Source organism: Schistocerca nitens, chromosome 4 (assembly GCF_023898315.1).
Source record: "Schistocerca nitens isolate TAMUIC-IGC-003100 chromosome 4, iqSchNite1.1, whole genome shotgun sequence".
Classification (NCBI taxonomy): Eukaryota; Metazoa; Arthropoda; class Insecta; order Orthoptera; family Acrididae; genus Schistocerca; species Schistocerca nitens.
The window spans coordinates 884,190,453-884,216,109 of NC_064617.1; the positions used below are offsets into that span (position 1 = coordinate 884,190,453).

The 25,657-nt window shown below is 44.9% G+C and overlaps 1 protein-coding gene across 4 annotated transcripts in view; it reads right to left on the reverse strand.

Annotated features, from left to right (window-relative positions):
* Positions 1–25,657, reverse strand: part of LOC126253408 (mucin-5AC-like) — a 448,548-nt gene that overhangs the window by 262,417 nt on the left and 160,474 nt on the right. For all 4 annotated transcript variants that reach the window (XM_049954712.1, XM_049954716.1, XM_049954713.1 and 1 more), the window contains one exon: positions 25,011–25,114. The gene's annotated coding sequence lies outside the window, so the exon portion shown is untranslated. Of the gene's footprint in view, positions 1–25,010; positions 25,115–25,657 lie in introns of those variants that run through there.

Here is a 25,657-nt window from a genome sequence, read left to right on the forward strand (position 1 = left end):
TCCTGACTACCACACTTCAAGCTGTTGTAGTTCACCTTTTCCTTCCCCACCTGACTTTTTCCCTCTGTTCCACATACGTCACTCCATCATTCGCTGTCACTAACTTATTGGGCAGTACATAGTTTATCCATTAATACGCTTCAACTGGACTTAGATGAGGTACACACATTTAATATTTGTTCTTAAACTTCTTCAGTTAACATGTTATTAAAACACTATTTTTAATAATTAGCGGTTTTTACATCCCCTGCGACACTGAAGCTATTAGTCCTGAAAAAAATGACTAGAACGCTTTTTGTAGGAAATTTATTGTACTGTGGTTTTGTAGTGGGAAACATTTTCGCTAGTGCCTTAGTTTTCGAAATATTGAAGAAAAACCAAGAAAAGTGACCTTTACGCCTTCACCCTACCCCACCCCTAAGTTCGCATGCGACACCTCAGGATTTTTAGTAAGTTATTCATTACACTCAACCCTACCACTGTACAAATATTTGCAACTATATGAATTTTTTCCGCTAATTTTCTTTCGCTGACTGATCTGTCAGATCTTCCACTGCGTCTGGTCGGACGAGGACCTATCTCCTTTATTCTAATTTGTCTTCTACCTCCTTAAATCTGTCTTCCGAGAGTTTAAAGTTAATGGCAAAGATCACTAAGTTTTACGAGTTTGAAATGTACATATCTCATCGTGAGAATTATCTTAAGACAAGACTCTACATCGTATAGGAAGTGTTGACAGAAGTTCTTGTTTACGATGTAATGCAGACTCTTGTTTAAGATAATTCTGATGATGGAGGGAGGTACCTTTAATGTGTGTAAGACTTAGAGCTTTAGCAGCGTGGGCTGTTGACCCTAAATTTTAACTTTCATATTTAAAACAACCGAAGCCTCGCATCCAGAGTATCTGTCACAGTTTCCAAGACGCTAGAATAGATCTTTCCACGCACCGAGAGCCCTGAAACACCTCTATGATTGCTGTACTCGTAATTACCTCCTCTCCTAAATATGGGAATCGCTAAAGAGCGGGATGAAACTGTTTTCGTGACTTTAAACGACACCCGAGGTACGGAGGCATTCTGGTGCACCGTCTGTCAGTTTTACCGTCGTCGGAAGACTGCATGCGCAATGTTTCGGCCTTGCTGCGAAACGCGTGCAGCCCCAGTACCAACCGCAAGGTAAGATACCTGCCTATGAGTCGCGGCTGCGCTATTAACGACGGAATGTACCAGTCATGGGCTCGCGCAGAGACTGCTAGTCCGCCTGAAGCTGCTGTTTCTCCCAACATTATTGGCCTTACACCCCTGATTACGACAGGCAATGTCCGTGGGAGCAAATATCGTAAACGAATACACCGCTAAATTTAAGTAAAATACCAAGCGTTTGGCGTATACAACCAAATCCAGATTTTAAGCAACAAGGAAAATAAAATTTACTATGCGAAGTTGCTCACGACGCAAGAAGTATGTCCTTCAGACATCAGCGGTGCAGAGTAGCAGCGCACTCCACGTAGGAACAAGTTCCCAGACTGAAAACTGTCGTTGTTGCTCCTGCTGCTGCTGTCTTCAATCCGAAGACTTGGTTTGATGCACCTCACCTCTTGTTTACATATTCTGCAAACTAATGTAAACAAGAGGCAAAAGAAAACGCCGTAAGTAAATTACATGCCAATTTTATTAGGACATACTGCTGATAAGCTATAAATACCATAATGTTAACATGCATTTTGCATCCATAATTGCACAATGACAACAGAAGACGCTTTATAAATAGACACGTCTTCGGAAAAGTATTCTTTATTTGCAGTAAACTTAAAACGGAAAAACGAATAATAATTGACCAGTGATTTCGACTTTGGAATGTGCTTAAATCTTAACTTTCCTTGCCATTTCAACGACGTTATTTTTCCAAATCAGTTCAAAAATGGTTTAAATGGCTCTGAGCACTATGGGACTTAACATCTGAGGTCATCAGTCTCCTAGAACTTAGAACTACTTAAACCTAACTAACCTAAGGACATCACACACATCCATGCCCGAGGCAGTATTCTAACCTGCGACCGTAGCGGTCACGCAGTTCCGGACTGAAGCGCCTAGAACCGCTCGGCCACAGCGCCGGCGCCAAATCAGTCAGCCGGCCGCGGTGGTCTAGCGGTTCTAGGCGCGCAGTCCGGAACCGCGCGACTGCTACGGTCGCAGGTTCGAATCCTGCCTCGGGCATGGATGTGTGTGATGTCCTTAGGTTAGTTAGATTTAAGTAGTTCTAAGTTCTAGGGGACTGATGACCACAGATGTTAAGTCCCATAGTGCTCAGAACCATTTGAACCATTTGAACCAAATCAGTCAACTCGTGATTGTCAGGAAGTAGTACTCAGTAACACACATCAAAGCCAACGTGTGCCATTAAGGAGAAATCTATTAGAGGCTAATCGGCCTAATTTTTCTTGAAAACAGAAATCCGTTATGAGAGAGAGAAAAGAAAAAATAGCTACGCTGCACGTGTCGCAGGAAAATTAAAGTATACTGTACGAGGAAAGTCTCCTTTGAGTGCTATCGACAGAGTAAAGTTTCCATTAGATCTGCAACCTTATCGATGACTAATTCAGCGAGGAAGATACTACAGCATGTGCCATCACGTGGCTTCAAGAAGAGTAGGTAGGGGGCAGAGCACGTCAGGAGGCGATACCGTCACAGCCGTGAGAATCGTAGGAGTGTGTAACAGTGGCCTTTGAAGAGTGAGACGGCGAATTACCTCCTCCAGCGTACGCGAAATTTTCCCAGCGGGAAAAATCGGGTTGGTTGCTTGGTTGGTCGATTTGGGGGAGGGGATCAAACAGCGAGGTCATCGGTCCCATCGGATTAGGGAAGGATGGGGAAGGAAATTGGCCGTACCCTTTGAAAGGAACCATCCTGGCATTTGCATGAATAATTAGGGAAATCACGGGAAACCTGAATCAGGACGGCCGGACACGAATTCGAACCGTCGTCTTCCCGAATGCAAGTCCAGTGTGCTAACCACTGTGCCACCTCGCTCGGTTAAAAACAGGAGAAATAAAAGCTGATACGACAAGCTCGCAGGCAGTCACGCTTCCTCGTAGCCGAAGCACCCTCCACCACACACTGTGAGGTAGCAGTCTGAATGTAGCTGGGGGTGCGGGTCTGGATGTACACATCTGGTCGTCTGTCCACAACTGGCACTAGTTTTATCATAAAAACACGTTTTCAAAAATAGGTCTGGATATGTCTAGTGGGTTGATCGCATAGCCACAAACGGCAGGTTTCCATTACTTGCTAGGATTAAGGAAAAGCGTGTATGTTCTGTTTCGGAAAGAGAGTGCTAATATAAGCCTTGCGCAACCTGTGAGTGGAATATTGCTCAGTTACATGCACTAACGGCACTAACTTGGAATTGGTACGCAGGTGGTAAAGCACGAAAGGCATTCGCAGCTGGTGCAAATTTCACTAAAATCCTCGAGCGTGTATAGCTGAATCTTGTTACAAATTATTTGAAACAGCAAAGTAACAGAGAGGCCAGTCTCCTTATGGAGGGCTTCCGCAGGGAGTGGACATTTTGTGAGGCGAGCACTTCAGTACACAGCAATGACATTGTAAAGCACCGAAATCATTTGCTGTTGGCCCAAAGAATGAATCGTATTTATTGTTTGAGTAGCAGGGGAATGTTATAGAAATGCTGGAAAAAATCTGACTTTCAGACAGGACGCACTTAGTAAAAGATAACTTGTACCTAGAGAAAACATACTTTGAAAATTCGACTGAAAGAGAGATACCTAAATATGGTCCAGTTCCCAAGTCTCTGTTGTTTGTGAAGATTGTAAGAGAACTTTATATTTTGTCTACAACTTTTTACCACAAGCGACAGCCAATATCTGAAAACGAAAAATAATTTACACTTCACAACAAAGTGGTTCAAATAGCTCTAAGCACTATGGGACTTAACATATGTGGTCATCAGTCCCCTACACTTAGAAACTACTTAAACCTAACTAACCTAAAGACATCACACGCATCCATGCCCGAGGCAGGATTCGAACCTGCAACCGTAGTAGCAGCGCGGTTCCGGACTGAGGCACCTAGAACCGCGCAGCTGCCGGCTTACAGAGCCTCCAGCAGTCCCCTACTGACATGCAGGTTCCATGGTATCATGAGGTTGTCTGCATACCAGTACACTTCCATCCGCTCGATACAATTTGAAACTAGACTCGTCTGAACAGGTACCATGTTTTCAGTCATCAATAGTCCAATAACTGGGTTGATGGGCCCAGGCGAGGCGAAAAGGCTTTTTGTCGTGCAGTCATCAAGAACACATGAGTGGGCCTTCGGCTCCGAAGTCCCATATCGATGAATGGTTCTCACGCTGACCCTTGTTGATGCCCAACATTGAAATCTGCAGCAATTTGCGGAACGATCTCTTCAGTCGTCGTTGGTCCCGTTCTTGCAGGATCTTTTTCCCGCCGCAGCGATGTGGAGGATTTGATGTTTTACCCCATTCCTCATATTCACGGTACACTCGTGAAGAGCTCGTACGGGAAAATCCCCACTTCATCGCTACCTCGGAGATGCTCTGTCCCATCGTTCGTGCGCTGACTATAATACGACGTTCCAACTCACTTAAATCTTGATAACCTGCAATTGTAGCGGCAGTAACGGATCTAACAACTGCGCCAGACACTTCTTGTCATATATAGACGTTGCCGACCGCAGCGCTGTATCCTGCCTGTTTACATATCTCTATATTTGAATATACATGCCTACGCCAGTTTATTTGGCACTTCTGTGTATTTGGTGCGCTTCGCAAGCTAAAAAATAGTTTCCAGCGTCGTACATGCAGATTCAGGAGACGTATTATATTCGACCTATTTATCAGTTTAAATTTGGCATTTACTGCCTTACAGGACGAGCCTTTGCGCTGCAGCACAGACAAGGCGCGACGAAATTTCCTGGCGTGTGAAAACTGTGACGGAACATGACACTAATCTCGATCGCTTGTGTCGTTTTTGCTCCGTGCGGCCTTCGCTCGTAGCTCGTAGGCACCTTCTCTGCTCCGAGATGTCAGTCATACGCGCCGCCAATATTTTTAGGCCGTCGATATCCGCTCCTGAGGCGCGTTTATCTTTAGACTTGCGTTCTTTCTTTATCACTTCGGTCTCCATTATGGGGTTAAAGGTACAGTAAATGGAGGATGTATACATTTTTGTGTCTTCCAGTAACTTTTTAGCTTCGAGGCGGGTTGTCATCGACAGCGGCCGAGACTGCTGGGAGAGACCTCGGCCCCCGCCGCAGAGGCCGCGAGGCGTCACCCGGCCCGGATAAACCCGGGGTACATATTTGTCCGCGCGTGACGTGAAGTAGGCCGCTGTGACTCACGGCTTCCGCTGCAGCTAGAGGAATCAGGCAGGGTGGTCACACCTCACAATGGTCACTGTCAGGAAGCAGGTCTCTAGGGCGCCGTCCATTAGCAGTCCCCGCTGCTAAACTCCACTTGTAAGCAACTTTACCCACATTAACGCTAGGTGGCAGGCCGGATCCGAACCCCGAACCGTTGCTGTGGTCTCGCCGGCTGAGCCATCCAAAAGCCGCGATCGATGACCTGCCCTCACAGTTTCGCTTCTGTTTCCCAGCAAACCACCTCCTACCTCCCAAACATAGCAGAAGCCGTCCCGCACAACTTCCAAGGACTAGCACACCTGGTAGGAAGGAAGTAAAGAGATTTAAAAGATTCGTAGTAACTGACGGAAAGGCATCGAGTAAAACAGAACTGACTGCTTGCTTCGCCAAGGTAGTGTTATAGGCGGTCTGTTGTTCCTTAGCTACGTGAACGACTTAGGAGACAATCTGAGCAGCCGTCTTAGGTTGTTTGCAGATGATGCTTTCGTTGACTCTCTAGTAAAGTCATCAGAAGACCGAAAGAAATTGCGAAACGATTAAGAAAAGATATGTATATGGTGCAAAAATTAGTAATTGGTTCTAAATTATGAAAAGTGTGAGGTCATCCAAATGAGTGCTAAAAGGAATCCGTTAAACTTCGGTTACACGATAAATCAGTCAAATCTAAAGACCGTAAATTCAACTGAATACCTAAGAATTACAATTACGAACAACTTGAATTGAAAACAACAGGTAGAAAATGTTGTGGGTCAGGCAAACCAAAGACTGCGTTTCATTGACAGAACACTTAAATTTAACAAGTCTGCTAAAGAGACTGCCTACACTACGCGTGTCCGTCTTCTTTTGGAGTATTGCTGCGCGCTCTGGGATCTTTACCAGACAGGGCTGACGGGAGTACATCGAAAAAGTTCAAAGAAGGGCAGCACGTTTTGTATTGTCGCGAAATGGGGAAGAGTGTGTGGATGCAGGATTTGGGATGCACATCATCAAAAAAATGGTTCAAATGGCTCTGAGCACTATGGGGCTCAACTGCTGAGGTCATCAGTCCCCTAGAATTTAGGACTACTTAAACCTAACTAACCTAAGGAAATCACACACATCCATGCCCGAGGCAGGATTCGAACCTGCGACCGTAGCGGTCGCGCGGTTCCAGACTGAACATCATCAAAACAAAGACTTTTTCGTTGCGGAGCAATCTTCTCACGAAATCTCAATTACCAACTTTCTCCTCCGAATGCGAAAATATTTTGTTGACGGCCACCTACATAGGGAGGAACGATCACCATTATAAAATAAGGGAAATCAGAGCTCCCACGGAAATATATAGGTGTTTGTATTTCCGAGCGTTGTTCGAGAGTGGAATAATAGAGAATTATTGTGAAGGTGGTTCGATGAACCCTCTGCCAGGCACTTAAGTGTGATTTGCGGAGTATCCATGTAGATGTAACTTTAATGAAAGAAGTGGGCAGCACACTGAACAACGAATATCGCTTACGACTAAATAAAGCAAGGACAAAGGCCACAAACTCTTCTTTATTCTGGGTATCCGCAGCTGTTGAAAGGCATGATGTTAGTAAGAATTCTGCTGATAGCTGGTAAAATTGTTGTTTATTGAAAAACAACCGGTTTCGCGTCCTAAAGCCCCACCCATCATCATGTGCAATCTACATGGTAAAGAGCAATGTACAGTGTCACCACTTGTAAGGAGTGAGTCATAACTCTCCATTAAACTGATTAAATATTACTTTGAGTATGGAAAACAATATAGCCAACTTAAGGCTATTCTTTGCATTGTGCAAGATTCTGCGATTCTCTATGGAAAAAACTAAGCGCTCAGATATCAATAGTAACAATGTGAGGGCGAAACATTGGAGTGCGATTCTATGCATTCTTGTGAGACGAGGTCTGTGTGCCAGAGAGAAATTTCAGTAGTGTCGGTCGGGAACCCGGAGACAGAAGACGTGCCACGCTGCCATCGTGTCGGTGATGGCAGATCTTACCACATTCAAGGCATGATTTCATTTATATGGCCAGGAGAGATTTAGATGGCGTAACTATGCTTGGAGATGGAACTCAATGTAAACTTCGCAAGCATTGCGTAAAGTGTGATTCCATGATTACGCTCGTGATTCGTAGTGTGAGTTTGCAAGAATCCCGTTTTGCTTGTCAGTTGAAGGAGCCTTCTTATCTTCCACATCATAATAATTATTCTCCACATCTAATGCATAAATATGCTATGGTTATGAAATGTTAATTTAACTTTGAAACTAAAATAATTTGTTAATCTGGCACTCAGCCATTATTAATACTTGTCAAACTATTACTGGTCATGATGATTTCCGAAGTTTTTAAATTTATGTAATCCCTTCTTACAAGTTATTTAGTAGTTAACAGAACCCAAGAAAACTATTTTTTATTAAATTCATTCTTAGTAACAATAAGCTTTAGCCGTCGCTGTTGCTGCAAATTGCTGTAAACCACATTGAAAAAGGCAGTCGTGTAAAGAGGTGAGTGCAAAACTTAGGCCCAAAACAGAGACACCGACACACCACAATATGTCATGTACTCTAATCCAGTACATTCCGTTGCACAAGCCAGATTCTGTATCACTTGCAAATTCTTCTTCAAATACGCAATCAGATAGCTTAGTTATTCATTGTTACAGGTTCATTTGTTCCTGTAGTTTTTCATACTCAGACACGCAGTCAGATAGCTTATCTAAATATTGGTTCTAAGTTTTTCATGTAACGATCTGTTGAGGGCTTAAATGACAGTGAAGCTGACACTCATACAACACGCACACGGTGTTAGCAGGTTAGATTCAGATTACGTGTAAGTCGGGTTGCTTGAGTGTCCATTTTCTCAGAATAAATTGGGCTTTATTTGTTGTAGGTACGTTACACGCTTTGTCGCTATTGAAATAAATAAAGGAGTGTCTGAAATATATTCACAACATTAAAATGTCATAGGCTCACACATCGCTCCTACTTAAAATTTACTATTTAGTGAATGTTGTCAATACTATGGCAAACGAAAGGTAACGAAGACCTGCTCCATTCATTTAGCACAAACTGCTGATACGTAAAACTTTTATTTATAGAGCCTTGTCTCAAAATTTACCTGCATCTGAAAAAAAAGATATTATAGTGAAAGGACGCTAAAACATTTTTTAAAACGTGCCGGAGTGACTATAACAACTGCTAACTTACTTAGTCGCGCCAGTATGCAAATTACTGTGTGGAATGTAATGAGGTGTCAGTAGTGTCTTACCGGCGTGACGGCTCAGGGCAACCCGATCGGGCGAAGTAAAAGCGGGCCACACGAGCAATTAAGAAGGTGGAAGGGAAACTATCTACGTATACAGTGTGACGTCACATACTCGTGACTAGGAGCGCTTGGTCGCTACCTTTACAAGAGAGAACAATACAGAATTTTATCACATGCTACATAATCGTACAATCAATCAAAGTGGCCAGAATGCGGAATGCTGTGGCGCTTTAATTTTGGTTGGTTATTCAACATGAACTGCCCATTTTTTATACCTAACAGTTGTATTGACAATATTCACTGAACAGTAAATTTTGAGTGGGAGCGATCGATATGCTTATGACCTTATAACGTTGTGAGTATATTTTAGACATTCCTTTATTAAGTTTAATATCCAGAATCCAGAAAGTAGTGCCACTTTACCATGTAGGTTGCACCCAATGATGGCTTTAAGGCATAAAACCGGTTATGTTTCAACTAACAACAATTTCACCAATTCTGAGCGGAATTCTTCCTAACAACAAGGACGACCGTAATTAAGAGTAGTAGATATAACACCAAATTGCTTAAGAAAAAAACGGGATCACAAAAAGGAAAAGACGTGAAAGGATTTATCGACGTGAGAGGTAAAATGATAATGGATGACAGAAGCAAGACAGCAAGGGGAAGAAAGCTTCCTTCAGTGCAAATAACTCTTACAAAAGGTCAGGAGTTTCGTGGAGAAGAAAAGAGCGAGGAGGGAGATAGACAGAATGTAGAAGACAACAACAGACGACAACAATGAGGAACCACAAAATATGTCATAAAGCAACTGTTTCAGGAGGTCTTGAGTTGGCCAAATTCCAAAAACAACTTTACTTCAATCAAGTGGGAGAAACTCCAAATGTCGTACATCTGCATGGCAGTGAAACGTGAGTCACAGGAAAATACGAGGCGTATTCGGAAAGTAAGGTCCGATTAGGTGCGAAATGGAAACCACAGGGAAAATCCGATGAAGCTCTCTACAGATGTGTTGGGCAGCAACTCTGGTACGCCCGTCGATCGCGTCACTTCGCTCTTTTCAGTTTTGAGCGTAAAGTGATCACGTACAAATGCCTGAAACAAATCTCCCGCGAAGTAAGTGGATCCGGTGAGAGATTTCCCCTGAAGCTATGCAGCCCGCATAACAAATATGTCATGCATTTATTTCTTCAAGACAACCGCATTCTGCAGGCACTATGAAGACGCTCCTGCGGCATTTCCGACGGGAAGTGTTTGATCATCCACACTGTTTGTTGTTGTTGTTGTGGTCTTCAGTCCTGAGACTGGTTTGATGCAGCTCTCCATACTACTCTATCCTGTGCAAGCTTCATCATCTCACAGTACCTACTGCAACCTACATCCTTCTGAATCTGCTTAGTGTATTCATCTCTTGGTCTCCCTCTACGATTTTTACCCTCCACGCTGCCCTCCAATGCTAAATTTGTGATCCCTTGATGCCTCAAAACATGTCCTACCAACCGATCCCTTCTTCTAGTCAAGTTGTGCCACAAACTTCTCTTCTCCCCAATCCTATTCAATACCTCCTCATTAGATACGTGATCTACCCACCTTATCTTCAGCATTCTTCTGTAGCACCATATTTCGAAAGCTTCTATTCTCTTCTTGTCCATACTAGTTATCGTCCATGTTTCACTTCCATACATGGCTACACTCCATACAAATACTTTCAGAAACGGCTTCCTGACACTTAAATCTATACTCGATGTTAACAAATTTCTCTTCTTCAGAAACCATTTCCTTGCCATTGCCAATCTACATTTTATATCCTCTCTACTTCGACCATCATCAGTTATTTTGCTCCCAAAATAGCAAAACTCCTTTACTACTTTAAGTGTCTCATTTCCTAATCTAATTCCCTCAGCATCACCCGATTTAATATGACTACATTCCATTATCCTAGTTTTGCTTTTGTTGATGTTCATCTTATATCCTCCTTTCAAGACACTGTCCATTCCGTTCAACTGCTCTTCCAAGTCCTTTGCTGTCTCTGACAGAATTACAATGTCATCGGCGAACCTCAAAGTTTTTACTTCTTCTCCATGAATTTTAATACCTATTCCGAATTTTTCTTTTGTTTCCTTTACTGCTTGCTCAATATACAGATTGAATAACATCGGGGAGAGGCTACAACCCTGTCTCACTCCTTTCCCAACCACTGCTTCCCTTTCATGCCCCTCGACTCCTATAACTGCCATCTGGTTTCTGTACAAATTGTAAATAGCCTTTCGCTCCCTGTATTTTACCCCTGCCACCTTCAGAATGTGAAAGAGAGTATTCCAGTCAACATTGTCAAAAGCTTTCTCTAAGTCCGTTGTTCATCTCTGCTCACATGAACCGCTGGCTGCGAAGACATTTTTGCACAAACAACGGTAGACAGACCAGCGCAGAGCATTGGCGGAAAGCACAGGCGGCCGCTTTCTGTGACGAAGGTGCCGGGAAGTTTGTACAACGCCACGGCAAATGTCTAAGCCGGAGCGACGACTATTTAGAGAGGTAGCTGGAAGGTGTGATTAACTGTTGCGAATAAAAAAAAAAATTATTGATTTTTACTGTGTCTTCCATTTAGCGACCGATCGGACCTTACTTTCCGAACAGCCCACGTAGATAAGAGCGAACTGGAAGCACGTGACATGCGGTTATGATGCAACAGCCTCCCCCAAGATGATTATGAACTGTCCGGTACCACCTTTTTTATATGCGACCGTGTATTTATCGTACGATTCAGTGCTTCCTCGGGCCTTTTATGTGTATTTTTACAGGTATCGTTCAGTTCAGTTTGCCCCAAAACCTATTCTTCTTTGTAAATACATATACAATATTCTGGAATGACGTACATTCTCGTGATTGTTAACAGATTGTTGTCATTGAAAAAAAATGTAGGTATGCCAAATTAAATATCAGATCGTGAAATTGAAGTAATAAATGTTTAGCAGCAAATATTAAGAGGGTGTGGAAATGTTAGCATAAGTAACTAACGCCTCTAATTACCATAATTGCAATTTGTAAATTTGTTAACACAAAAACCTCACTACGATTCAAATGAAAATAACAGTAATTATCCAGTGATGTAATGCCATTCAAAAAAAATGTCTCTGAGCACTATGGGACTTAACATCTGAGGTCATCAGTCCCATAGACTTAGAACTAGTTAAACATAACTAACCTAAGGGCATCACACATGTCCATGCCCGAGGCAGGATTCGAACCTGCGACCGACGCGTCACGCGGTTCCAGACTGTCGCGCCTAGAACCGCTAGGCCACTCCGGCCGGCTGTAATGTCATTCCTTATTCTTTTTTATGTAATTCATTGTAATTAATTATGCTTGTAAATTAAGCAGATATTTACCTCTTGTTGGTTACACCACCCAAATTTACGAAATTCCGGTATTTGAGAAATCATGTGTATTTAATTTATGTAATCTGGCGATGCACGATGTGTATACTTCGAACAAATGTTAGCAATAAATCCCTTACAGTCACTAATTATAAAATTAAGGTAAAATCAAAATAATTGTTGAAATCAGATTGTCAATTAATTTTCACACATAAAACCAAGATGATGATAAAACAATATCATGTTATTTGACATTATATTTTATAACCTGTACAAATGTAACATCAGTTAGTTTAGAAGAAATTGTTTTTAATTGTAAGTTACATTTTTAAATAAATTAATAATGGTAGCGATTGTTAAAATGGTATTTAAAAGCGACGCAGCGAGGCTGCACGGAGAGGCAGTCAGTCAAGTTTTTGTTTTACTCGAGGAGTTCAGTTTCTTCCGTTTGTTTTGCTGTTATGTCAGCTCTGTCGATCAGCTGATGTCAATAAATAATTGGGCAAGCTTGAAATTTTCGTGATTTTCTCATTATTCACAGCATCCACAACATCGATGAACCACAGGCCAACGCAAATTAAGTAGTAACGTTTGAAAGATCGTTACACGGTGCTATCGAAGAACGTTCAAAATTAAGTGAGCGTGTATAATGTAAGAAACCCAAGTACTAAAAAGAATGCGTGAGAAAAGACGGCTGTGGAACACGTTTAGGAGAATAAGGGACAGGTAGGGGGCAGATTTGCTGCTGTATCCATGAAATGTCGACTTTAGAATGGAAGAAGTAGACGGCGAAAAGAATAGGAGGCAGGCAGAGAGTTGACTGCAGATGTAAGAGAGATTGCAAAAGATATTGAAGAGATGAGAACAAGACAGGAAAAGTTAGAGAAGAACGTGAAAACTAACGAGACACTGACGACTTGAAAAACAAGTTACACTGCCACATTGAAAAGAGACGGTGACACCCATTTGTCGATCTTCAGACAGTGGGCCAGTATTACAACTCGATACGTGGAGGTTGTAATAGGCCGCCCAGGGGATTCCACAGCCGCAGACAGGTGGACGAGGGAGTCTGACAGCTGACCGACGAAAACGACGGCCAACAGGTTTTCGGAAATCGAAGAACGTAAACATAACTCTGAGTAACGAAGGACGCTTTCAGAGAGCAACTTTCTTGGGAAATGGGACTGCCTTTCAGCATTAGGAAAAAAGAAGGAGTTAAGCAACCGCTAAGCAAGCACACACTCTCAGAAAATTTCACAAGGCTATAGACAGTTCGTGTTAGAGTGTGAGGTACTATTTCTAGGGTGAGACATTCAGAGAGATGATGCGAGACTTTTCTCGTGGACGCGAATGGCTGGAAGTCAACGCGAGCGACAGAGGAGCCGAGACCACCTGGATACATGATGACGACGAGAATCTCGATTCAGTTCAGTTCAGCGCCGCCGTCCGGTAACAACAGGCACTACACGCGGCCCGGGTTACCACCCCAGCCACTAGCAGTGCACCTGACGACTTTCCGTTTGCCTCAGGGTAATACTAAGTGAAGCACTGGAAAGCGCCCCCGGAAGTTTTTCATTAAAATAAAGAGTACGTTACCGGTTTCTTGATTCGATTGTACTGACTAAACGATATTAATTGTGGTTTGTGAAGGGTACCTGAAACGAACTAGCCATGGTCCAAGACAAAATTTTATGCAGTTAAAAGAATAATTGTTACATTCTGTTGACATGTTAGCAGTTGGCACTCTAAATAACATTACTGAATAGAATAACTACATATGCCGCACTGTAGTGCAACTATAAACCTATATCGAGACTAGAAATCTACTCTGTAGGAATCAGCATGGATTTCGAAAAAGACGGTCGCGCGAAACCCAGCTCGCGCTATTCGTCCACGAGACTCAGAGGGCCATTGACACGGGTTCACAGGTAGATGCTGTGTTTCTTGACATCCGCAAGGCGTTCGATACAGTTCCCCACAGTCGTTTAATGAACAAAGTAAGAGCATATGGACTATCAGACCAATTGTGTGATTGGATTGAAGATTTCCTAGATGACAGAACGCAGCATGTCATTCTCAATGGAAAGGAGTCTTCAGAAGTAAGAGTGATTTCAGGTCTGCCGCAGGGGCGTGTCGTAGGACCGTTGCTATTCACAATATATATAAATGACCTTGTGGAGCCGGCCGGTGTGGCCTTGCGGTTCTAGGCGGTTCAGTCTGGAACCGCGTGACCGCTACGGTCGCAGGTTCGAATCCTGCCTCGGGCATGGATGTGTGTGAAGTCCTTAGGTTAGTTAGGTTTAAGTAGTTCTAAGTTCTAGGGGACTGATGACCTCAGATGTTAAGTCCCATAGTGCTCAGAGCAATTTTTTTTTTTTTTTTTTTTGACCTTGTGGATAGCATCGGAAGTTCACTGAGGCTTTTTGCGGATGATGCTGTAGTATATCGAGAGGTTGTAACAATGGAAAATTGTACTGAAATGCAGGAGATCTGCAACGAATTGGCGCATGGTGCAGGGAATGGCAATTGAATCTCAATGTAGATAAGTGTAATATGCTGCGAATACATAGAAAGAAAGATCCCTTATCATTTAGCTACAATATAGCAGGTCAGCAACTGGAAGCAGTTAATTCCATAAATTATCTGGGAGTAGGCATTAGGAGTGATTTGAAATGCAATGACCATATAAAATTAACCGTCGATAAAGCAGATGCCAGACAGATCCATTGGAAGGATCCTAAGGAAATGCAGTCCGAAAACAAAGCAAGTAGTTTACAGTACACTTGTTCGTCCACTACTTGAATATTTCTCACCGGTGTGGGATCCAACGGAGAGCAGCGCGCTCCGTTACAGGATGATTTAGTAAGCGCGAAAGCGTTTCGGAGATGATAGATAAACCCCAGTGGAAGACTCTGCAAGAGAGACGCTCAGTAGCTCGGTATCGGCTTTTGTTGAAGTTTCGAGAACATACCTTCACCGAGGAGTCCAGCAATATATTGCTCTCTCCTACGTATATCTCGCGAAAAGACCATGAGGATAAAATCAGAAAGATTAGAGCCCACACAGAGGCATTCCGACAATCTTTCTTTCCACGAACAATACGAGACTGGAACAGAAGGGAGAACCGATAGAAGTACCCAAGGTACCCTCCGCCACACACCGTCAGGTGGCTTGCGGAGTATGGATGTAGATGTAGATGTAGTGCAATGATTGTATAATTAATAAATACAGTCGGAATTCACGAGTTTCAGAACGTGTACTGCTGACTGAACAACACTACGAGTTTGGTGGAATAGGTTATGAGACAGCATTGAATTTATCCCTCTGCAGCGTGTCGTCAGCAACATGGTGGGACTACATTCAACACCCACGTAGCACTAGAAGACGTGACAGTGCGCACAAGTGAGGAAACCGTAGCCAATTACGCGACTTGGCTCTCTCGGTCTTCCAGGAAACAATGTCCCACTACTTTAATTACCGTGATCTTATTGCTCGTCGAAGCGATTAGCGGCATCTCTAGATATGGCAGACTGGTTACAGCTCTAGCTCATTGCCAAGTGTTTCCTGGTTACTTATCTTAAATGAGAAAATAAAAGACTCTGCAGACACATTGCAACTTGTAAATCAACCACGTTCGGTCGAAATTTCTCCAGTTGTTAAGAGATTGCAGCCACGGCGTTGCGAACAATTGTCTAGCGAATTCCGCGCATGCGAATAGTACTGGCGGTTTACGGCGCATGCGTAAGGAGTTGACATGCACGAGGCAGCCAAGTTGTGTGTGCTGCCCTCAGTGGTGAAGTAAGAACAAACTAATCGCTGAGTATCGACTGGGCATGTCGATTCCGTTGTGGCCGCATTATTTTAATAATTGGATTCCAATTTTTATCCAGCTGAAAGCCGTTATCACGATTCATTAAATTATCAGCAAGTCGTAGTTCCACGGATTTTGTAATTACAGAGTCCCAGTAGATGGAAACTGGAGCTAAAATTTTGGTATTATTGTATTCCATTGAATGTCCCATGGAAATGCAATGTTCTGCCACTGCTAATTTTAAAGGTTACCGCAGCCGTCTCTGGGCAGAATGTGGCAGAATGTTGGTTGGTTGGTTGGTTTGTTTGGGGAAGGAGACCAGACAGCGTGGTCATCGGTCTCATCGGATTAGGAAAGGATTGGGAAGGAAGGCGGCCGTGCCCTTTCAGAGGAACCATCCCAGCATTTGCCTGGAGTGATTGAGGGAAATCACGGAAAACCTAAATCAGGATGGCCGGACGCGGGATTGAACCGTCGTCCTCCCGAATGCGAGTCCAGTGTCTAACCACTCCGCCACCCCGCTCGGTGGCAGAATGTTGATGGGATCCGGCTGCAAACCCGAAAATTACTGGAAGAAGAAATACGCCGGGAAAATTTCAGAAGTCACACTATAATAATTGTGAAAAGTTGCGTAGCAAGTTTTGTTTATTCACTGATGACTAGATTCGGGCGGGTCGTCCATAATCGAATCAACCATGTACAAAAATCTTGCGTTACAACTAGACGTCAATTACCGTCACAAAACATGTCATTGTGGCACTACAGAATGTAGGGCCAGCATATGAACATCGCCGTAAGTCAAAACGTAAACTGTTGCGAGCTTTGTGGCCGGTCAAATTGCGATACGTTGAACCACTTTGTTGAGGTCAGAGCACGGAGAGAACTGAACTATTTACACTGCTACTGCTATATCCGGTAGTCTGTACCTGTGCTGGAATTATTTTCCGTCTTTCGTTTTCAATTTAGGGATTGGCGGATGGTGAGTTTCCGTAGCAGCACAGGTTTGCCTGGTCCAGTTCGCAGGGCCAGGTGTATGCTCGCTGAACCAGCCCACTTCGGAACGTAGGCCCTCCCGATTTTGTGAGGGAGGCTAGCTGTCTCCGCGAAGGACATCTCCTCTGTTGCAGTTCCCTGACCATCTCTGGGGAACGCTCACGCTGGCCAAACACATCCGTGACGAATTGACGAATCGCACAGCTCTTCTGTGAATCATTCCATTCTCTCCCGTTAACCCAACGTAGTAAAACTCACAGATCGGTGAGGAATACTCCATAGCCGAACAAAAGTCCCTGTGGGGGACCCCTTTCGTGTGTGAAGTACGCTTCCTGATTGTTCAGACTCTGGCATCCGACCTTCCCCACGGCTACATCTCTCTCATTTTTTCCACGTTACATGACTCCAGACAGATAGAGTTTGGTCCCTGAATGTTGTGGCTCATCGCCGATCACATAATCTCAAACGCTACCAGATCTAAGAGCGTGTAGGCATTCGTGGCTGGATCCAATTCCAATATAGTCCTTCTGGTTGCGTGACCGCATCACATGCCTTGAAACTACCAACGTCCCGACTGCTACTGTCTGCATCAGGGCGATGTGAAGATTGGGCCCTGATCACCGCCGCGTTTTCGTCTGCTTATGAGCATTATTTTACATCCGTTTATGTTGAGGACCAGCACCGGTCGTGCGTAAGTGTCTGAGACACGTTACTAACGCCGTCGCCTGTGAACAGCGTCACAGGGCTATAGACGCTGCCCGCTAAGTCACTTGTGTATAGCCTGTACCGTGAACAGCAGCTTCGGTCGAGTCACATATCTGTTCAAATATTTCGTAAGGCAGGTATTACACTATCATATTTCTTTGTCAAAGGTGATATGTCAATTATTTATGTCAAAGAAATTCGATGGTGTGATACGGAACTTTGTCAAATCTCGCCTGTCGTCAAATAAATATGGCCAATTGTAGGGCCTCGCTGTACATTTGATCATAAAAGTCGTTCGTCTTGTGTTCACTGCAATGTGAGGTGTAACCGCTTGGAGCGCTGGCGTCGCTACAGCTGTTTGACGTCTCTGTAGTGTGTTTGTAAACTTGGCTTCAAAGCTTTTTTTTTTTTTTTTTTTTTTTTTTTAATAAACTTGGTTCCACTAGTGTGGTGGTTGGGGGGGGGGGGTGAGGAAGGGGCACAGTGCATGTTATATTTCTGTGTTGATGGGCAGGTGGAATATGCTGCAGGCAACATATGTCCACAATCACACCTACAGCCATCTACTTCTACACCCGGAAACATCCAGGCAGCTTTTCAGGAAGCCGAAACAGAGGATGTGGTCACACACTAAAATAAAAAAATTCTCTCCAAGCTTTTCATCCTCCTTTGTCTGTTTTTGAACTCTGGATGCCGCAAGTTAAAAAGACCATCTGTTTGTACTTTTTATTAACTTTGTAGTTGTTGGAACACTAATTCCATTCATTAAATTATTCAAAATTATAGATAGTCCTTATTGCCCATATAGTGTACTAAACTTTTATGTACTTTTACAGATTTCCTCCTCAGCGCTTTATAAATCGCTTCACACGTTTCTGGAATCATTTTGGTTAATTCGCAATGTGATACTCGAGTGCTGTGTTGTAAACAAGAGTGGCTCTCTAAAAAATGGTTCAAATGGCTCTGAGCACTATGGGACTTAACATCTTAGGTCATCAGTCCCCTAGAACTCAGAACTAATTAAACCTAACTAACCTAAGGACATCACACACATCCATGCCCGAGGCAGGATTCGAACCTGCGACCGTAGCAGTCGCGCGGTTCCTGACTGAGCGCCTAGAACCGCTAGACCACCGCGGCCGGCCAGTGGCTCTCTCCTGTATAAAAAAAAAATCACAGTGTCACAGTTTGCCTGTCTTCTGCAGGTACACCATTTCCCAAGAGAGTATTCTGTTTTGTAATATGAGAAACCACTTTACTCAGCAAATACTGAAATACACTCCCATCCATTCGTCAGTAATTTATATATGAGACTTTACGTCCTCCGCTTGCAGCTCTCGTAACAAATTTTGCTGAATGCTTTTATTATCTCGACGTAATACCTATGGCATCAACCAAGTACGGTTTCTTTTTTCCACCGCTTTTATTCCAAATACACACACGCGGCGCAATTGTGGTACTAGCAACTGCAGCGCATAATAACAAGTTATCCGCCATCTTGAAATTTGGCGAAAATGTGGCTACAGTGTATAACCCCTTATTAGCGCCACGTCAAAGATCTTTTTCAAAGAAATTTGAGGAATATTTTATCATATTCTTTTGTCAAAGAAATACGATGCTGTAATACCGGCCTAAGTAAGTACACTACTGGCCATTAAAATTGCTACACCACGAAGATGACGTGCTACAGACGCGAAATTTAACCGACAGGAACAAGATGCTGTGATATGAAAATGATTAGCTTTTCAGAGCATTCACACAAAGTTGGCGCCGGTGGCGACACCTACAACGTGCTGACATGGGCAAAGTTTCCAACCGATTTCTCATGCACAAACAGCAGTTGACCGGCGTCGCCTGGTAAAACGTTGTTGTGACGACTCGTGTAAGGAGGAGAAATGCGTACGATCACGTTTCCGACTTTGATATAGGTCGGATTGTAGCGTATCGCGATTGCTGTTTATCGTATCGCGACACTGCTGCTCGCGTTGGTCGAGATCCAATGACTGTTAGTAGAATATGGAATCGGTGTTTCCAGGCGGGTAATACGGAACGCCGTACTGGATCCCAACGGCCTCGTATCACTAGCAGTCGAGATGACAGGCATCTTATCCGCATGGCTCTAACGGATCGTGGAGCCACGTCTCGATCAATGAGTCAACAGATGGGACGTTTGCAAGACAACAACCATCTGCACGAACAGTTCGACGACGTTTGCAGCAGCATGGACTATCAGCTCGGAGACCACGGCTGCGGTTACCCTTGACGCTGCATCACAGACAGGAGTGCCTGCGATGGTGTACTCAACGACGAACCTGGGTGCACGAATGGCAAAGCGTCATTTCTTCGGATGAATCCAGGTTCCATTTACAGCATCATGATGGTCGAATCCGTGTTTGGCGACATCGCGGTGAACGCACATTGGAAGCGTGTATTCGTCATCACCGTACTGGCGTATCACGCGGCGTGATGGTCACCTCTTGTTCGCATTGACGGCACTTTGAACAGTGGACGTTACATTTCAGATGTGTTACGACCAGTGGCTGTATCCATCATTCGATTCCTGCATAACCCTACATTTCAGCAGGATAATGCACGACCGCATGTTGCAGGTCCTGTACGGGCCTTTGTGGATACTATAAATGTTCGACTGCTGCCCTGGCCAGCACATTCTCCACATCTCTCACCAATTCAAAGCGTCTGGTGAATTGTGGCCGAGCAATTGGCTCGTCACAATACGCCAGTCACTACTGTGGATGAACTGTGGTATCGTGTTGAAGCTGCATGGGCAGCTGTACCTGTACACGCCATCCAAGCTCTGTTTGACTCAATGCCCAGGCTTATCGAGGACGTTATTACGGCCAGAGGTGGTTGTTCTGGGTACTGATTTCTCAGGATCTATGCACCCAAATTGCGTGAAAATGTAATCACATGTTCTAGTATAATTTATTTGTCCAATGAATACCCGTTTATCATCTGCATTTGTTCTTGGTGTAGCAATTTTAATGGCCAGTAGTGTATTTAGTTCTCAAGGGAACAGAGCACCAACTGGACCTCCCATCTCTGCTGCGTCGTGGACGAGCTGTTTTTCAGACAATCGGTTGAGCTTCTGGAAACCACCGCGATTTGTGTACCGGAGCTGTGAAGTAACGGAGTTGTTCCGCAGCGGGTAACCAGCGTGAGTGTGCGCGGCGACTTTCGCCCGGCAGCGCTTTTCCCTCCAGACAGCGGACAGGACACGCCCTCGTGCTGCGGCCGTGCGTCACCCGTGGAGCCCCACACGCAACACCACCGCCGCCGGCTGCAACGAGGTACCGGGACTGCCCGTGGGCGGGATACGACTCGTCTGTACGGAACGGGCTACCTCGCTTTAACGTCACCAGTAAGAGCCAGCACTTTTGCAACGTATTACACACAGAGGAAGCCGCCCCAGTCAGTCACTGCTCTGGTCCATTTAGAGAAAAGCTCGGGTTCCTGAGGGCGACACACCTGTGGTACGGAGCGCTGTGTCAGCGTTGTATACTGGGCCCATTCAGGAGGGCGGTGGTTCAACTACTCGTAAATAGGCTTTCGCTCCCTGTATTTTATCCCTGCTCACTCGAGAATTTGAAAGGGAGTACGCCAGTCAACATTGTCAAAAGCTTTCTCTAAGTCGACAAATGCTAGAAACTTAGGTTTGGCTTTCCATAACCTAACATAAGTCACAGAGTCAGTACTGCCTTGCGGAATCCAAACTGATCTTCCCCGAGGTCGGCCTCTACCAGTTTTTCGATTCGTCTGTGAAGAATTCGTATTAGTATTTTGCAACTGTGTATTGTATTGTATGTTAACGGGGGACCTAGAAACGACGGAGAGGCTCCGCCCCGCCGCAGCCGCAGTGGTCCATAAACCCACGACGACTACCCCAGTCCACTTCATCCCTCAGACGAGTGTAACCCGTATGTTTGCGTGGTAGGGTAATGGAGGTGTACGCGTACGTGGAGAACTTGTTTGCGCAGCAATCGCCGACATAGTGTAACTGAGGCGGAATATGGGGAACCAGCCCGCATTCGCCGAGGCAGATGGAAAACCGCCTAAAAACATTCCACAGACTGGCCGGTTCACCGGACATCGACACAAATCCGCCGGGCGGATTCGTGTCTGGGACCAGGCGCTCCTTCCCGACCGGAAAGCCGCGCGTTAGACCGCACGGCCAACCGGGCGTGCCTTTGCAACAGTGACTTATTAAATTGATATTTCGGTAATTTTCACACCTGTCAGCACCTTCTTTCTTTGGAATTGGAATAATTAGATTCTTCTTTAAGTATGAGGCTATTTCGCCTGTCTCATACATCTTGCGCACCAGATGTAAGAGTTTTCTCATGGCTGGCTCTTCCTATGCTATCAGTAGTTCTAACAGAATGTTGTCTACTCCCGGAGCCTAGTTTCGACTTAAGTCTTTCAGTCCTCTGTCAAATTCTTCACACAGTATCATATCTCCTATTTCATCTTCACCTAAGTCCGCCCACGGTAGCTGAGTGGTCACCGCCACAGAATATCAATCTTCAGGGCCGGGGTTCGATTCCGGGCTGGGTCGGAGATTTTCTCCGCTGAGGGACTGGGCGTTGTGTTGTCCTAATCATCATCATTTCATCCCCATCGACGCGCAAGTCGCCGAAGTGACGTCAAATCGAAAGACTTGCACCCGGCGAACGGTCTACCCGACGGGAGGCCCTAGTCGCACGACATTTATTTTTTTTATGTTCATCTAGGTCCTCTTTCATTTCCATAACATTGCCCTTAAGTACATCGCCCTTGTACAGACCATCTGTATCGTAACATTGTTCAAAAACTTGTTAGAGATGCAGTATACAAGTTTTTATTGCTGACATAAGAACAAGAAATTGCTTATTTCTAATGGCAAGCTGCCTTCATACAGAGATCGTTAAACATGTCTAACATTCACCGCTGCTCATAGGTAACTAATTTATGTTGCAGAACGTCGCCTTGTCAAATCACGTTGCATGTGTGTTTCGATCGGTATTTATGACGATATGATTGGAATTCACGACTTAATTACCGCCGCCCGTCGCGAGGCTAAATGCCGCGTTGTTTGAGTGTGCTGGCACATGACGCGGTAAGAAAAGTTTACTGAGGATAGTAGAGACGACTGGGGAACCATTCTAGCTAGCGGCGACAGGGTGTGCAAACGGGGAAGTCCAGTGACACGAGCGACTGTGACGGACGGCAAACTTTTATGTCTCGGCGCCAGGGAATGTTTATCTTGCAAACGGCGAAGGCGGTCGGCTGTTGTCCCGGGTTCGATTCCCGGCGGAGTCAGGGAGTTTCTCTGCCTCGTGATGACTGGGTGTTGTGTGACGTCCTTAGGTTAGTTAGGTTTAAGTAGTTCTAAGTTCTAGGGGACTGAAGACCATAGATGTTAAGTCCCATAGTGCTCAGAGCCATTTGAATCGGTCGGCTGTTGGAGTGCTATCCCGTGACAATCCATGGGAAAGTGGCTGAAGGACGGTGGAAGCGCGAAAAGGCGACGACATGTTGGTCGTTAGCGCCTCGCCACAGAACGACGTGGCGGTCGGAGGCTTGCCCGTCCCGTAAAGGAGGATAAGCGGCCATCTCTGCGAGAACTGACGACAGAGTACAAGCAATACGCTGGTGCAGGCGCAAGTGTCTCGAGGCAGGCGCCTGTATTTTTGAACGCCCTTTTATATTTTACAGCCGGCCGCGGTGGTCTCGCGGTTCTCGGCGCGCAGTCCGGAACCGCGCGACTGCTACGGTCGCGGGTTCGAATCCTGCCTCGGGCATGGATGTGTGTGATGTCCTTAGGTTAGTTAGGTTTAAGTAGTTCTAAGTTCTAGGGGACTGATGACCACAGTAGTTAAGTCCCATAGTGCTCAGAGCCATTTGAACCATTATATTTTACATTCTATAACTTCCAAGATTCTTAGATGATTTTCAGGAAACAAAATATAAAGACAATAGTTTCGACGTGGTGAAGAATTTTCGAACATTGACGGCTGTGTTGAACACATGACGCTGTAGCGTTGTTCGCTTGAGAACTGGCGCGCGTGTGTGGGGTGGCTGGAAGAGCACTACAGCCAGGCAGAGGCGGCCATTATATTCACAGCCTGCTCATTCCCGCTGTAAACAACAAATCCGGGTGCGTTCTTGAGTCACAGCTAGAAGCGACAGACCACTGGAAGTTGAGTAAGCGAGACACAAACGGAATGGCTCTCCAGCGAAAGGAAAAAAGGCGAAAGCACTGACTTTGTTGACCGTTGGTGGGAACGACCGAAAAAGACAAAAAAAAACAGCGTTTTTCTTGAATGAGATTTTCACTCTGCAGTGGAGTGTGCAATGATATGAAACTTCCTGGCAGATTAAAACTGTGTGCCGGACCGAGACTCGAACTCGGGACCTTTGCCTTCCGTGGGCAAGTGCTCTACCAACTGAGCTACCCAAGCACGACTCACGACCCGTCGTCACAGCTTTACTTCTGCCAGTATCTCTTCTCCTACCTTCCAAACTTTATAGAAGTTCTCCTGCGAACCCGAGTTCGAATTTTGGATAAATAGCTGTCACTATTTAAGTTCCAACCCTCGTATATTTGGGGTGAAGGGGAGGGGGGTGAGGAAAAAGTAAGAATGCGTCGCCACCTCTTCCAGAACCGAACCCTGTACTAATTAACGCCTGGCGGATATGCAACTGTTTCACAAACTGAACGCAGCAGAACAGAGACTGCCTTAGGTAGATTCACGCCCCCCCCCCCTCTCTCTCTCTCTCTCACACACACACACAACACACACACACACACACACACAGACAGATGGTTTTTGTTTCTTTTTTAACTAGTCACTTAAGCTTTGTGTGTTTAAGACTGAAATTGACATTGATCCTTGAACTACAAGTTCCAAGGTTTCATCTGATGATGGCAGTAGCTGAAACGACGATAGAAACACAGAAAAGTATTAATCGATCTAGACGACGTTACTCCACAAAATACATGTCGGCAACTTTGCAAGTGCATCATGAGGTGGTGCGTTAAGAGAAATGGCGTCTCCACAGGGAAAAAAGAAGCTGTGCTCATGTTGCATATGGTTCACTAAGAAACCTAGAATTCAAGTGTGGAGCAATTTCAGAGGCTTCTTCGTGATGGAAGGTGTCCATGTTACGTGTTTCTACCCACAGATGAAGAGCTGAGACAGACATACAATGTATGCAAATGCGGGCTTGCTTGGCAAATTTTACTAATGGAAACGTATCGGGTTATCGGTAGATTGGTAGTATTGTAACGAAGCAAGGTTTCCCAGAGTTTTCTACTGCAGGTGAGGATAATTGACTGTGATGATGATGACGAGTTAGTGAGCCCTTTGCCTCATGAGAACGGGCAGTGCGTCAGTGTCCCTGCCGGCGAGAGCTGCTGGTGAGTTCGTTGCTAGCCTGCTCGCTGCCGCCGCCTACCTTGGCAGCCAGTTGTGTGGGTCAGTCCGGGCAGGCGCTGCACCTCGGCTCCATCTGGCGGCTGCGACCCTCCCACAGTGTGGCGCGCCACTCTTCAGGCCGGTCTGCGAAAAAGGAAACAGTTCGTCAGACCAGCCACAGGTACGCCACGTCCGTGCAAAGCTACGGCTCAGAAATTAGAAATTGCAGTTCGAGTACAGACCCCCAACCATCGCGTCAGTTCAATCCGTCTCTTACGAGCGACATCACCAGTCGTCACACAGCAATCGATGTTTGACAGGTGTCTTTTTCCACACATTCACTGGTGACCATATGAGGTGATTGATGCACTTATGGTTTACAGAAGAAAGATAACAATTGCATAAATATAAAATTTAAAAACTAACATAAACAAGATATCTGTAATACTGTAAACAAATTGGCACCTCAGTACAGGGAAAGGTACTAAACAATACTAAACAATTTCTTAAGCCTTCTTAGCGCTTGCCTTGTTCCTTTTCCGGTAACACATTCCGTTATTGCTGTTGCAGCATTAGTGATATGACCTTCGTGGTTACACTGAAGAGCCAAGGAAATTGGTACACCTGCCTAATATCGTGTAGGGCCCACGCCAGCACGCAGAAGTGCCCCAACACGACGTGCCATGG